This window comes from Dreissena polymorpha, chromosome 2, assembly GCF_020536995.1.
Source record: "Dreissena polymorpha isolate Duluth1 chromosome 2, UMN_Dpol_1.0, whole genome shotgun sequence".
NCBI lineage: Eukaryota > Metazoa > Mollusca > Bivalvia > Myida > Dreissenidae > Dreissena > Dreissena polymorpha.
Window position 1 is genome coordinate 92,930,711 of NC_068356.1, and position 14,392 is coordinate 92,945,102.

The following is a 14,392-nucleotide window of genomic DNA, read 5'->3' on the forward strand; positions in this document are numbered from 1 at the left end:
ATTTTATTTGGGTCATCTGGGGTAAAAAACTAGGTCACTAGGTCAAATAATAGAAAAACCTTGTGTAGACATTAGAGATCACAGTTTTTATCCAACCTTTATGAAATTTGGTCAGAATTCTTGATGAAATCTGGGTGGTATTGTATTTGGGTCATCTGGGGTAAAAATCTAGGTCAAATAAATAGAAAAAATTTGTGTTGACAATAGAGGTCACAGTTTTCATCCAATATTTATGAACTGTGGTCAGAATGTTTATCTTGATGAAATCTGGATTGGGATTGTATTTGGGTCATCTAGAGTCAGGAACTAGGTCACTAGGTCAAATCATAGAAAAACATTGTGTAGACAATAGAGGTCATAGTTTTCATCTGATCTTAATGAGTCAGGTGAGCGATTCAGGGCCATCATGGCCCTCTTGTCATTAATTTACTGACACAACAACTACCAAATATTTTTGCCGTGTAAAAAGCAAATCTGATATTATACTGAATGTACTTTCACTATATTTAGGTGTTTAGACGTCTAGATGTCAGTGCCATTGTTTTCATATTAATAAAAAAGTGCTTTAAATCAATCTAATTGGATATTAGGGACAATTTAGGCAAGATAGTTAAGTGAAAACACTCACTGATTAAAAGGGTAATGCTGTAAAAATATAAAGTCATTATTCATGTTATTAACCAAAAATGTACTAAGGTCTCACAGGCTATAATTATAACTTTTTAAATATTGAGTGGTTTTAGATTGAAGCATGACGCATGTTTACATGTTTGTTGACGCTTGATCCATGTCATGCAAAAATGGGTTCTGCCATATTGTGCCAGAGTAGCTCCAGACCAGCCTGCGCATTTGCACAGCCTGGCCAAGAACTACACTGTCTGGTAATGGAATTTGAAACCTTGCATTACTTCATAGCACACAGGGTAGTTGCCTACCAGTCTGTACAACTGCGCAGGCTAGACTGGAGCTTGGCTGGCAGCATATGGCACTGTCGCCCAGATTTGAGGCAAAAATGGAATACAAAGGATATTGTTTAGTTTAGGATTGAATTTTCTCAAACATTTTGTAGATAGTTTCAATGTAGTTATCTTTAATGGCTGATTGGGTTGTTATGCATGCTTTTTGTTAAGTTTTTTTTAAGTACTCAAAATGGAGAATTTGTGCAATAATGACACGCTGTTTGTTGAGGCAGTGATTTTACATTGTTTGTTGCTGCAATGATAAGAACAACTTAATTCAAAGCCTGTCTGTCAACAGATAAAAATTCTAAATATTCTTATGTTGGAGATGACTCTTCACACAGTTAAGTCCCTTGCATACATGAAAAAATTAAAAGGTGTTTTTTGATAATAATAATAAACACTATTAATTGATGTATCAAAATGTTTTCTCTGTAGCATACATGCATGCACATTTTGTTTCAATAACTAATTTATCTTCATGAGTAAGAAAATTTAAACTATGTTTTATTTATTATTTTAGTTATGTCTTAAAAAGGCCTTACATGTATGTTGTAGGTGAAAGGAAGAGTATCTTAAACAACGTTTTTTTGTGTGGCTCAAATGAGAACATTTCATGAAAAAGTTCTGGGCATGTGACGCATTTCTGGGACACCTAAATAGGCTCTTTCATTTCAGTCTAAAATGCACTTAACTCAAACAACTTCCATGTTTAAAACCAAATTCATATAATTGATGATACAGAATTTCATTAACATAACGTGTCAACAATACATGATTTCTGGAAGTGTACTCTTAAAAGTGAATGGACCAATATGATTCTATTTTATGTTTTAAGATTTTATGTACATAAGCATCCCGATGATATCATTATCATTAAATCTGAAAATTGGCTTAACTTAATTATTCTGCTGAAAAATGATAATGATTTAAAAGTAATGACATCATTTTTAATATGTTGTTTAATCAACTTTTAGAAACGTATAAAATGAATTCATAGATGAATTAAACAAACAACAACAATTTACTGGCATGTACAAATATAACACCAAAGTGGAACTATTGTAAGAAATTACTTAAAGGGTATTAGTAAGTAAGAACAGACCCAGGAAGTATAAATTAATGTGAACATATGCCTAGATACTAAAATTTGGTGTAATTCTCTGACAGTTGAAGTGTGCGTATTTTCTGTGTTAATTTTGATTATGGATATGTGTTTTACCACTCTTTCCAAAATGTAAAAAAATGCAAATGTATTGAGAATGCAGAAAAAAAATACATATAAGCTGGGTTCTGATATAATGGGTGCTTTGTGCACATGAGCAGGCTGCACAGTCTAATCAGGGATCACACGTTTTGCATAGACTTGATTTTTGCAAAGAAGAGATGTATTTAAAAAAAACAAAAACATAGAAGCAGAGTGCCAGGCTTATCTGAAGCAAAACTACACATACATTCATTTAAACCCATTTTCCCTGAGCTAGGCTCAATTAAAAAAAAAGTCTATTGTGAATGCTGAAACAAACATTATGCCATTTTACTTCCTCTTCCTCTGCTTCAAGTGCTGGTGTGGACACTCAAACTCCTATAAATCTGTGCAGGCTAATCAGGGACGACACTGTCCATTTCTGGTGTGGACACTTGAACTCCTATAAATCTGCGCAGGCTAATCAGTGACGACACTGTCCATTTCTGGTGTGGACACTTGAACTCCTATAAATCTGCGCAGGCTAATCAGGGACGACACTGTCCATTTCTGGTGTGGACACTCAAACTCCTATAAATCTGCGCAGGCTAATCAGGGACGACACTGTCCATTTCTGGTGTGGACACTCAAACTCCTATAAATCTGCGCAGGCTAATCAGGGACGACACTGTCCATTTCTGGTGTGGACACTTGAACTCCTATAAATCTGCGCAGGCTAATCAGGGACGACACTGTCCATTTTTATGTTATTTTTTGTATAAAGGTAGTCTCTTTTGATTGAAAGTGTCTTCTCTTATTAGCCTGTGTGGACTGCACTGGCTAATCTGTGATGACAATTTACACACATGCATTAGGCCCCATTTTCCTAGGGTAAGCCTCACATGTTTTTTGCGCATGCAGAGTTCCCACGAAATAAGGACAGTGTCACAAGAAAGTCCACCTACTCCTTAACTCTTTCAGTGCTGGAACCGAATTTTGAGGGCCTTTGCAAACAGTTTGGATCCAGATGAGACGCCACAGAACATGGCATCTCATCAGGATCCAAACTGTTTGCTTTTCTGATAGTATTCTTGGAAAAAAATGGAAGAAAATGCTAATTTTAGAAATTCAGCAGACGACATTTTAGCAGATGACAAATTTCCCAGCATGCAAAGGGTTAAGGCTTCCAGACTGGAAGACAGTGGGTCAGTGTGTCAATAGTGTCCTGTTGTATAAGCCAGATAAATCGTCTAGCAAACAAGCGGAAATCAGACTGCTTGTGATGGGCTGAACTATACTGTGCCAGGCACTGGCTGCAGTGTAGATTGGTCTTGTGACAAGCCACCATGGTAACTCGTGACTCTGAACAAATTACCATTTGTAGGTCAAAATCGTTTAAAAGTAGCTGCGGTCAACCGCAATGTATGACCGCAAACTGCGTATTTCTGTATTTTATAGATAGTGTCCTGCTTATTATAATGTGTTTGAACATTATTTTCATTGTGTATTAAGAACATTTTCAGACTACTTAGTATCGCATATAACCACTTTTGGCCATTATTTTCTTTGTGAATTGACAACATTTCAAAACCCCTTAGTTTCGGGATATTGCCACTTTGTGGTGTCAAGTGGCAGTTATTCATCTTCACTGGTACTTGGAATTAAGTGCTTCAATTATTTGAATGATGTCATGATATCTTTATCTCAAATGAACATGTAAACAAATGATGGTTTTCTGCGTATTGTATTGCTTTAACAAGTGTGGATATTAATGGTTATGAAATGAGCATTTTGATTGGCTATTGTTTGTTGGTGTTTAACCAATAGATCTGGTGGTCAAAATAAAAAAGACAGACCCTTTGTGTTGTTAATATGTTACTTTTGTTATTAGCATTCTTAAATATATTCTTGAAATGCTTTTGTTTTCATATTGGATGGTTGAGAGAAAGCTTGAATGAATTTAGTATCACATATTTGGTGCGCAAATATAGGCCCCGTTAGCCTTGTTGTTTGTTTATTTCAGGTCTGATTGTTTATGAAGTTAATATAACTTAGTTAAAGTAGCCAACATAGTACCTGGTGTTGAAATATGATCTCTTCGCAATGTCCGAAACTCTCTTCTTTCCGATCTCTATTGACTCAGAGTATGAGGGGTGACTAATTTTTGTCCCCTACCAGTGAAACTGGAGGGGACTTATGGTTTGCACTCCGTCTGTCAGTCTGTCTGTCAGTCTGTCTGTCTGTCAGTCAGTCAGTCAGTCCGTCACACTTTTCTGGATCCTGTGATAACTTAAAAAGTTCTTAATATTTTTTCATGTAACTTGAAACATGGATAGTTGGCAATATGGAGATTATGCACGTTATTTCATTTTGTTCTTACTTCAAAAATTCTGGTTGCTATAGCAACAAATATAAAAAAATAATATTTTTTTACTGACAATGGTGGCGTTTCACCGGTAGGGGACCATATTGCTTGGCAATCTCTTGTTTGGTATATATTCATATAAATTATGTTTGATTGGCTCCTACAGGGATGTGATTTTTCCTCTCTTCAGCAGATTTCCTTCTTGAAAAAAAGGCTTGAATATATGGATGTTGCAATTTGTTCGTAGGGATCCCAAAATAGAGTTTTTGCCTGTTTCATTCTTCTGCTATAAGTAATTAATACATAAGATGGGACTTATTAGTGTTAAGTGTTTAGAGAAAGTAGAAGAAGATTTCACTGTTTTTACAAACTAAAATGATAAATAAAAATATCATTTTTAATAAACATTTGAAACCATAATAACCATAATTTAATAACTATAATGAAAACTAAAGTTGGAGATTAAAAATAATCTAAGCACCATTTTTTTTTAACATTAATTATAGTTGATTTTGTGGGTTGGCTAATCCATGAATTTAACACAAAAACATTCAGAAGATAACAAACAAATCCTCATTCTTTTCTTAAGCAGAACTCCACGAATTTAAGTTTTCCAAAAAATACATTTTTGTAAGAACCGCAAGATTTCATACCAACAAATTTAACCCTTTCCCCTTTCCCACTCCAAAGCAAAGTATAAAATGGCTCTGTGCAAACAGCATTAAACCAGAACACCCTGCAAGTAACTCACAGTCTGTTCAGGTTTTATGCTGTTTGCTGCTCATCATATATATCTAAGGGTTGGAAATGAAGCCTTTAAAACTTGAATATAGTAAGTTAAAGGTCTTTGATTAAATTTAACTTTCTTAGGGACTACAACTGGGTATAAATACGTATCTACATGTACGTTGTTAAGGGTACTCAGTTTATATTTTAATTATTTACTGGCTCATCTGGTTTCTTACTCGTACCAGACACTTTTAGGCAAAGAGTCAACTGTTGATGTTTAACTCAATTTTCTTAACAGTTACAATCAATTCAGCCTGAAAAACAATATGAAAAGAGATGTTGACAGGCCTTATTATGGTTTTATTGAAATTTCGCTTGTTAGACGCTTTGCTAGCATGTCTGCTCTTATATAATTGCAGTTTCTGAAATTGTATCAACAAGAGTTAAAAAACTGTCTTTAGTATAGACAAGTAAATGGAATACAACAGTTTTATGTTCAACCTTTGATCAAGCACTTATTTCTTCTATAGTGTCCCAATACACCAATAAAATTCTGTATTGTAATACACCAGACGTCTTTTCATCTTACAAGAATCTCAGACTTTGGGGTGCAACATCTGCTTTGCATACCATTTTCGTCCATTTATCACTTCATGGGATGAATTGAGAACAGACTCTACTGTCTATGTATGAAAGATGAATTGATGGTTTTGTGATTATAACTATTGATTGATTTTGTGTTTATAAGACATGGAGCCACCTTTTGGGAAATCTGGGATTTATGTATGTGCATGACGTATGTTGTCCCTGATTAGCCTGCACAGGCTAATCAGGGACAACACTCTCCGTCTTAACTCGATTAAACTTGTCAATGAATGATTTCAACTTTGTATTTCTTTGATTTTAGATGATTTGACCCATGGCCTCCCCTCTGATGGACTGACAACTGAGCTACATTCTGGAAAAACTGATCTGAGTGCTTGTGCGTTGAGCGTCAGCGAAAGCTAATCAGGGACAACTCTCTGCTAGACTGGATTTTCATTTAGAAGGGACTTCCTTCAAACAAAGAAACAACAGTTACAAGCGGAAAGCATGGTCAAAATTAGCCTGTGCACACTGCATAGGCTAATCTGGGTTTTACTTTACGTGCATTAGGCCCAGTTTTCCCAGATCCAGGGTCAACAGATAGGCAGCTTCTCAGGATATCTTCACATTCCTGTGCTGCATATACCGCAAAGAATCTTAAGAATCTGCTGCGTTGTAACTGTTAATTGTTCTACTGTAACTCTAATGAAAAGTTCCACCCTAACACTGCTAAAGAGTTCCTCCCTTTGACTTTTGAATTTTGTTTCAACGCTGTAAATCAGGTTTCCATTTAATACAATTAAAAGGTAATTTAGTTAGAATATCTGTAACCATTTAACTGTTATCAATATATTTGTTTGTGTAATAGATTCAATTTTAATGCTTTTGAAATGTTCCCATTACTGCTTAGTTAGTGTTGGTTAGTTAATGGTCTTGACATCATATTCGAATTAATCTTAATTAAGATTATTTAATGAATTTATATTTTCGAAAGTGCCTCATTATTTTAAATTCAGAATGATACAAGTTTTAAGGATTGTATTTACCCCATCATACCTATCGGTATGAGCCTAGCTCTAAGAAAACTGGGCATAATGCATCAGCGTAAAGTGTCGTCCCAGATTAGCCTGTGCAGTTTGCACAGGCTAATCAGGGACAACACTATCCGCCTAAATTGGATTTCTGCTAAGAAGAGACTTCATTTGAACGAAAAATGTCATAAAAGCGAAAAGTGTCGTCCTTGATTAGCCTGTGGGGATTGCACAGGCTAATCCGGGACGACACTTAACGCACATGCATTATGCCCCGTTTTCTCAGAACACGCCTCATATGAGCCTCGCTCTGATAAAACTGGGTTTATTGCAAGTGCGTTAAGTTTTGTTCAAGATTAGCCTGTGCAGTTTGGGCAAGAAATGCCATGTTGAAAATGCTGTTTTTGCATAGTGCAAAATCATTATTGTGTGATATAAATTTGTATTTATTTCCTGAAGAAAAATATTCTCAATGTTAAATTTTAGGGATGTTTTTATTTTTGTTTGGCATTTTGAAGACAATAAATGCAATTATAAGATGATTAGATGCCATATCAACACCTGACTTAAATGGGTTTTTTTGCTTTTGAATGGAGAACAGTGGAAAAAAAAACATAATTTTTTAGGTATAGAACCTGTTGTAAGGCACTGTACTAGTGACATTATTGTATTATAAATCATCGGAGATTTACTATGCAAACTGCTTCAAGCTTCATTTGAAACTGAGCAAAATAATTTGCTTACATAAATAATTAATGATTTTATTTCCATATTCTCTAATTAGTCCAATTCAGGCAAGATTGGCATGATTATAGACAAGATTGTAATTGAATGACACTATTTAGAAATAGGCTGCATTGCTTCAAACACTCGTTAACGGCCATTCTGTCTCACTACTCCAGCTTGTACTATCATTTATTTAAAATGAACTTTTTAATTAGCATGTGATAAGTTTCAACATACACTGGATTGCATTTAACCCTTTACCACTTAGATATGCATTTTTACGCAATTGTAGAAAGTTATATTTAATTTAAGACCTCTCTTACTAGGTTCAAGTTGCTAAGGCTTTATTTTCAAACCTTAGATACTGCTAGATGAGCAGCAAACAGCATAAAACCTGAACAGACTGCGAGTTACTTGCTGGCTGTTCTGGTTTTATGCTGTTTGCACATAGCCATATTCACTTTGTTTCTGAGTGGGAAAGGCTTAAAGTACTTAACCCTTTGCATGCTGGGTAATTTGTCATCTAAAATTTCGTCTGCTGAATTTCTAAAATTAGCATTTTCTTTGATTTTTTTCAAAGAATACTATGAGAATAGCAAACAGTTTGGATTCAGATGAGACGCCACGTTCTGTGGCGTCTCATCTGGATCCAAACTGTTTGCAAAGGCCTTCAAAATTTGGTTCCAGCACTGCATGGGTTAATGCTTATTTGAAACGCTCTTTAGTTTCCTGGGTCTTGAACCAATACCTTGGTGTCTTTGGGGCAGATCTTAAGAATGCTCTCACAGTGGGGATCAAACCCAAATGTTTCAAATTAGCATTGATACACAGGGCCATCCTCCTGAAAACGATTCCCTTAATGAGATTTTTGCAAACACATCATTGCTGTCCTTTGCAATTTTTTGAAAAACTTGATATTTCATCCCGACAAATATAAGTAATTTTGCAGTATTTCAGAATTGTCATAGAATAAAACAATAGACCACAGTCATACTCATGTTTTGTATATCGAATGGCAGATACGCATTCTTAAATTAGAAGTCACGGGGATTTCAATTGAAGCATAATCCTGCTTTTTGATGCAAGCATTGGCTTAATACGAGCCTCAGTCCGGGGAAACGGGTCTAATTGTGTCTTGTTCTGATTTAACTGGGCATAATACATGTGCGTAAAGTGTCGTCCCAGATTAGCCTGTGCAGTCCGCACAGGCTAATCAGGGACGACACTTTCCGCCTAAACTTGATTTTCGGTAAGGAGAGACTTCCTTGAAACTAAAAATACCATTAAAGCGGAAAGTGTCGTCCCTGATTAGCCTGTGCGGACTGCACATGCTAATCTGGGACGACACTTTACGCACATGAATTAAGCCCAGTTTTCTCAACAAGACACAATTTGTATGAATCATGTTTGAAAAATCAATTGAGAACAATCCCTTAAGTGCATATAAAATATTTTTAACCAGGTTTTCCGAAGGAAAAAACTGGTTATTAGATTGGCGAATGCGGGCGGGCTGGCTGGCGGGCGGGCGGAACAAGCTTGTCTGGGCCATAACTTTGTCGTTCATTGTCAGATTTTAAAATCATTTGGCACATTTGTTCACCATCATTGGACGGTGTGTCGCGCGAAATAATTACGTCGATATCTCCAAGGTCAAGGTCACACTTTGAGTTCAAAGGTCAAAAATGGCCATAAATGAGCTTGTCCTGGCTATAACTATGTCATTCATTGTGAGATTTTAAAATCATTTGGCACATTTGTTCACCATCATGGGACGGTGTGTCGCACGAAAGAATCACGTGAATATCTCCAATGTCAAGGTCGCCACGACTAAAAATAGATTTTTTAAAAACAAACAAACTTACAAATGGGGTTAATTTTGTTTGTTCATTTCAAAAGTTCAGTTTGAGTTTTCTCCCTTTATCAGATTTTTTTTCACAATGAAAACCTGGTTTTGTGACAATTTTGTCCCTTGTTTATAAATTTGTCATGAGTTTTTTTTGTAGATTAGTTGATACCTATTTAAAATCAAACTTACTTATAGGAATTAACAATAGCAATATATTGTCATAATAAACTTGGTATTTTAGCCCAGACTGATTTATATATTTGTTGTGATGTTTTTAGCCTATATTGTTTTGTATATACATGTATATCTATATAATTTGTTCTTCACAATTAGGAGAAATACCTAAGGGTTGTGTATAAACATTTTGTTTTTATATTCATGAAGCATTAATTTTTTATTTGTTTGCTATAATATACAGTATTGATAAATATGCATTTCCATTCCAATTTATAGTAAATATAATTCAACTTTATTTGACAGGGGTTGTTTAACGGAATTATGTCTCCACAACTAGGAATGTTTTAGTTTGCTAGTGAGTGGAAAAACATGTATTTGAACACTTGTTTTATTTAGCCACCAATGCAGAGGGGGTAATCACGTGACAAACAAGTTGGCGACGTCCATGCTGAGGCAGGTATTTTTCGTCGTTTTATACCTTTTATTACTTGTATTATTATTTTTATTCCGCTCACTTTCCAGCCATATTAGGAAGAAAGTTACTGGCTTTTATTTCATAGTAATATTTGTTCTATATCTCGACTTTACTTGGTGCGAAATTTCTTAGCAAAATGACCTAATTAGGGCTCCACTAAGAAAATTTGCGGGGAATAAAGTCAAGATATAAAGCGAATTTTAATACGAAATAAACGCTAATCACCTTTTTACTGTTATGGCTTGAAAGTGAGCGTCATTTAAAAAATAAACAGAAGTTATAAAGGGCATTAAACGGCGAAAAATAACTGTCTCGGTATGGACGTCGCCATCTTGACTATCACGTGATTACCCCCTCTGCAATCTTAAAAACACTTTAAGATTGCGAATTACAATTCATGAAGTAAAAATTGTATAAGTGAAGAGTTTATTAGAACAGTTACCTTATTAGGAAGATTTGTTTGAGTAATATTATATTGATCATGTGTATGCTTGTTGACATTTAAAGTTTTATTATTGATATCTGAGATGAGGACAGTATATGAACAGAAAAAGTGCCTGCAATAGTTGTGCCCCCTTTAAAGACATCGGATATATTGCTTTGCACTTCTCAGTTGAATCTTTGGTCAGTTGGCCTGTTAACCATTTCCCTTCTTCACAATATCTAGAGAACACTTTGATATGCAGTCATGTCACTTGGTTTGCTGGACACCTCTAAGCAAAGATAGAAGCCTATTAAGTTTGTGGTCAACAAGTCAAATGTCAAGGTCTCAGGGACTTGTTCTATACCTGAGCACAACAGGCTCATGGTGAGCTTTTGTGATTGCTTTTTGTCCGTCGTGCGCCATCAACATTTGCCTTGTTAACTCTCTAGAGACCACATTTATTGTCCAATCTTCATGAAATGTGGTCAGAAAATTGGTCTCAATGATATTTTGGATGAGTTTGGAAATGGTTACGTTTGCTTGAAAAACATGGCTGCCAAGGGGTGGGGCATTTTTCCTTACATGGCTGTATATGGCTATAGTAAAATCTTGTTAACACTCAAGAGGCCACATTTATTGTCTGATCTTCATGAAACTTGGTCAGAAGATTCATCCCAATAATATCTTGGACGAGTTCAAAAATGATGCTGGTTGGTTGGAAAACATGGCCACCTTGGGGGCGTTTTTTTTTTCTTATATGGCTAAACTAAAACTTTGTTAACACTCTAGAGGTCACATTTATTTCTGATCATCAGGAAACTTGGTCAGAAGATTTGTCCCAATGATATCTTGGATGAGTTCGAAAATGGTTTTGATTGGTTTAAAAACATGGCCACCAGGGGCGGGGCATTTTTCCTTATATGGCTATATATGGATTTGTAAAACCTTGTTAACACTCTAGTTTTAGAGCGCTTTCACCTGTGATCATCAAAGTGTGTATGCTGATTACTTGGGAGGAAAGTTAGATGACATTTGATTTCATTAAAAGGTCAAGGTCAAATGCTCTTGTTAAATAAATGTTCAAAACATCTAGTAGTAAGAAAATGCTTTGAAATGCAATCTTTCATCAAATTTTTATGCTGTTTACTTGGAGGCAAAGGGAGACACCCATCAACTTGGAATGTTACAGATCAAGATTAGAGGAACTTGTTACATTAACCCATTTATGCCTAGTGGACTGTCCCATCCTTCTAAATTGGATCAATTTATTTCCAAAATTAGGGATGTCTAGTATATTCATTTCTATATTTAGAATATTTCTTACAGAAATTCCTTTAAGCAAACAGCGCAGACCCTGATGAGATGCCGCATCATGCGGCGTCTCATCTGGGTCTAAGCTGTTTGCCAAGGCCTTTTTTCTAGACGCTATGCAGAAATGGGTTAAAACTGTTTTCTCCATTTCAGCAAGATACGTAAGGACCCGTATACTCACAAGAATACAAATAATTATGTTGGTTTCTTGGTACCTTGTGATTTTTAAGCTAGCTTGTCAGAGGTCTGAGGGGCTTTTCACAGGAAAACAGTTTATCCACAATATTTTGTGAACACTATTATAATGTTAATAAGTATGATGGTTAACCTCAAGGAAAATAAAACTGGTATCAATATTTAGATCATTAGGTCAAGGTCACAGGCCATGCAATGTTAATAAAATCTCTTTAACAGTTGTTCCCATTGATGACTTTGCTGCTACTTGGGAGCATGCATGTTTTTAAAACATCTTTTGTTTTTTTTACCTGAACTGGTTTCAGATATGTATACACTATGACATTTTTTCACGATTTACACTAGGTTACAGTGACCTTCTACAGACTCAAATTATTCAGGTGCGTCTCACAAAAATAATTGTTAGTTTTGTGTCAAAAATGGAAAGCTTTTTTATTTTAAGAGTTTATTATTTCTGTTTGTAATTTGATGCTTTTATGGTTGCTATTTATATATGTATAAAGATTTATTATTTTTAGTATCTATGCTTCTGGCAGTCTTCCATTTAACTTTGTTTTATTTGTTAAAATAGCCCATCGGTAAAAATCAAGGTTACCTATTTGGAAATTATTTGGAAAGGCATTTTTTTAATCAGAATTGACTATTAATGTGCTTTTAATGTGTTTTTCTTGTATTCACAAACCTGACATGGAAAAATTGAAAACATTTGAGACTGTTATTAATTTTTTTATATGCTCCCCATATATATATATATGGGGAGCATATAGTTGCCAGTTTGTCCATACTTCTGTCACGCTTTCGTTACAGTTTCTCATAGCGCCTTCAATATTTTACTGATCTCTTACATATTTGGCATGTAGGTACCTTGCATGGACCTCTACCTTTTGATGAGGTTTGAGGTCATTGTGGTCAAGGTCACCGAGGCTAATAATAGAATTTTTTCGTCACACTTTTGTTACAGTTTCTCAAAGCGCCTTCAATATTTTACTGATGTCTTACATATTTTGCATGTAGGTACCTTGCATGGACCTCTAACTTTTGATGGTTTTTGAGGTCACTGGTGTCAAAGTAACCAAGGCTAATAATAGATTTTTTCCTTCACACTTTTGTTACAGTTTCTCATGGCGCCTTCACAATTTTACCGATCTCTTACATATTTGGCATGCAGGTACCTTGCATGGACCTCTACCTTTTGATGAGGTCACTGGGGTCAAGGTCAAGGTCTCCAAGGCTTATAATAGACTTTTTCCTTCACACTTTTGTTACAGTTTCACATAGCTCCTTAAATATACCGATGTCTTACATATTTGGAATGTAGTTACCTTGCATGGACCTCTACCTTTCTATGAGGTTTGAAGTCACTGGTGTCAAGGTCACTGAGGCTTATAATAGATTATCTCAAGGTCGCACTTTTTTTCCACAAAATAAACCCATATATCAACAAAGCATAATTGGGGAGCATCCATAAGTTTCACTGATATTCTTGTTTTCAGTGTCAAAGATTCTAAAATAATACATTATAATTATGTTCTATTAATTTGAAATGATATTGACCAACATTAGTATGATGTTTCTTTACTTTTGTCAACATCACAACAAGGGAACTTTTCATTAGGAGGCTGCTACATGTTATATATATTTTTGGTTGAACAGATTTTAACAGTTTATTTTTATTTATTGTTTATTTTAGGTTTTATCTTTGAATTTAGGCGACTTGTTACACCTTGAATATGGCACATGTGTATTAAAGGGGCCTTTAAACGTTTTTGGTAAATTGACAAAGTTAAACAAAGTTGTTTCAGATTGGCAAATTTTCGTTTTAGTTATGATACTTGTGAGGAAACTGTAATACTGAACATTTACCATGCTCTAAAATAGCCATTATATGCAATGTTTGACAAGTTTAAAACCTAGAAATTATAAAGCATTGCAACGCGAAAACGATTGAATATTTTGTAGAGTTCTGTTGTTGTTGTTATATTTTGTGGAATTACGAGGATATCAAATATACATCAATAATTGTATGAGCACGGGTGGCTGAGTGGTCTTAATGGTAGACTTTTTACTCCAGTACTCCATGGGTAAGTGGTTCGGGCCTTGTTGAGGGTTACTTTTTTCTGTTTTAAATTTTATTCTTGATTCATCACTAGAAATTTTTAGATACGATGTTTACATTTATCAATATAAATTTAATGACAAACTTCAATACATGCCAAAATCTGTGAAAAGGCCCCTATAACCCTTTACCACTTAGATACGTATTTTGATGCATTTGTAGTCCCTTAGAAAGTTACATTTAATTAAATACCTTTCTTTCTAAATTCAAGTTTTAAAGGCTTCATTTCCAACCCTAAGACACTGATGAGCAGCAAACAGCAATAAC

At 35.0% G+C, this 14,392-nt stretch overlaps 2 protein-coding genes across 2 annotated transcripts in view; one reads left to right on the forward strand and one right to left on the reverse strand.

Annotated features, from left to right (window-relative positions):
* Positions 1–7,909, forward strand: part of LOC127868074 (zinc transporter ZIP11-like) — a 35,569-nt gene extending 27,660 nt beyond the window's left edge. The window contains exon 10 of the mRNA XM_052409676.1: positions 6,147–7,909. The gene's annotated coding sequence lies outside the window, so the exon portion shown is untranslated. The remainder of the gene's footprint in view (positions 1–6,146) is intronic.
* The window catches only part of LOC127868077 (uncharacterized), a 361,273-nt gene that overhangs the window by 102,509 nt on the left and 244,372 nt on the right, over positions 1–14,392 (reverse strand). The window lies entirely within an intron of this gene.